General features: G+C 42.3%; 1 long non-coding RNA gene across 1 annotated transcript; it reads left to right on the top strand.

The window, feature by feature from the left end:
* Positions 1 to 493: 493 nt before the first annotated feature.
* LOC147817513 (uncharacterized) lies at positions 494 to 1,607 on the top strand. Its single transcript, XR_015436297.1, has 3 exons — positions 494 to 586; positions 1,121 to 1,223; positions 1,521 to 1,607. It is a non-coding gene; the product is annotated as an uncharacterized LOC147817513 (long non-coding RNA).
* The last annotated feature ends 306 nt before the right edge of the window (positions 1,608 to 1,913 follow it).

The raw sequence follows: 1,913 nt of genomic DNA, 5'->3' as shown, positions 1-1,913 counted from the left end.
GCTGCTTCGGACTCCTCAGGGATCTGGAGCCCCTCAGACGAGTTGAAAAAGTGAACCATGTTTGAGTTTCTCTCTTAAACTCAAGAGAGTTTAAGAGAGAGTGACCGGAGACCAAGACTCTGGTATTTGATGACTCACTGATGTTTTTTCTTTAGAACTGCACCCTGAAGTTTTGAGGAAGTGACTCGTCCTCAGAGCAAATGCTCACAGACACCAGGACTGACGAGGGAGAGAAAGTGAGTTCAGCAGGTGAGAATCCTCCAGAGAAATCTGTCCATGACGTTTCGAGGGCACGGCCTACTTGATTTATGTGACGACATAAGAACGGCTTTCAGGAAGTCAGTAAATACATTTTAAGACGTTGAAGACTGAACAATTAAATTTTAGTTCTACTCAAAACTAAAATTAATGGAGCCATTGAATATCATCAATGAGGCTCGTATATCCACCTTGTTGCACCTCATCTTTCTCTGCTGAGCTGATGTTGAGGCATTAAATGTTTAGAAGGCACCATCTAGTGGACAGATAGTAGAACTACATCACCTGGTCTGGGACTCACCTGACTCAGACTGGGTTTCTAACACAGGTTAGACTTGTTTTGATGTCACTGATGTTTTTTTTAGACTTGTACTCTGAAGTTATGAGGGTTTGACTCATCCTCAGATCAAAATGTCTCCAAACCCTGGTATTTGTTATGATCCGTAAATTTGTGATAATTTCACATTTTGACCAAAAGAACCTGAAACAGCATCTGATTCCATGAGACAAAGTGACCAGGTCCATATACAACAGAAGGAATGTAGAAGCATTATGACAGATTTTAGGATAATAATAAATGGATTTTGCCACCTACACTACCAAATCTATATGTTATAAAGAAATGTAGTGTAATATTTGAATATGGGATAAACATGAATAACAGATTTTGGATTGTGGGCTCTCTGTGTTAAATTCTTAGAGCTGTTACAGTCGCCCGATATCTGCAATAACAAACAGGGTGTTGTTGGGAGGAAGTGAGGGTGAGGTTTATTTGTGACATGTTAGTGACAGTAATGAGAACTAATGTTTCCTGTGAAGTAAACCCTGTTGTAATGAAGCATGTTGTTGTGTTGGTGTGAAGGTGGGGGCTCTGCCATGGATCAGTGTGAGGACAGAGAGGAGGGAGCCCCTCCCTCTAAAACCACTCTGTGGGGGGAACATGAGAGAAAGACCAGAGCTCAGAGGTGAGATGAGGATCTCTAATTGTCCATGACTCACATCACTGCTCCATCATTATTCACACTCACTGTCACATCTGCCATCAACTACTCAATAACAGCTTTGAAAAACTCCTGTCTTAGTGAACAAAGAGCCAACCACTGATTAGACAGGAGACATGTTGATGAACAGGAGAACGTTACTCAACCACTGTCTTCTTACTGATTCTCTATCTGCTGCTAACATTTCACCTGGAGACAGTCTGCTCACAATCCATCTGTTCTCAGATTAAAACTGCTTTTCATTTGTCACTTGTTTGTTAGTGTCAGGAAGCAGCAGCAGAGACCAGACTCTCCTGAACCCAGCTGTGTGTCCATGAAGAGTGACCGGTCATTGATTCTTCCTCTTAACTTCAAAGTTCAACAACCTGCTGATGGAAGGTAAGAATTTAAAACTGAACATCCAAACAGAAACCAAACCCTGGACGTTGCTCTGCTGCCCAGGACTGATGATGATGATGATGATGATGATGATGATGATGATGATGATGATGATGAGACCCTGAGGTGTTCCCAGCGTTATCATCCCACAGATCACTCCCTCTTATCCATCACCATCCATCAGTCACCTGTAATAAGGTGTATCAGAGTGGAGTCGTTCATCTTCCTTAAAGTTGGTGTTTTCTCCACAGAGTTGAGCAGCAGAGCTCAGAGGTC

Source organism: Seriola lalandi, unplaced genomic scaffold (assembly GCF_002814215.2).
Source record: "Seriola lalandi dorsalis isolate HSWRI2012SDOR001 ecotype SW California unplaced genomic scaffold, Sedor1 jcf7180002054947, whole genome shotgun sequence".
NCBI lineage: Eukaryota > Metazoa > Chordata > Actinopteri > Carangiformes > Carangidae > Seriola > Seriola lalandi.
The sequence above is the reverse complement of the archived record's forward strand: the minus strand, read 5'-3'. Positions and strand labels throughout refer to the sequence as shown.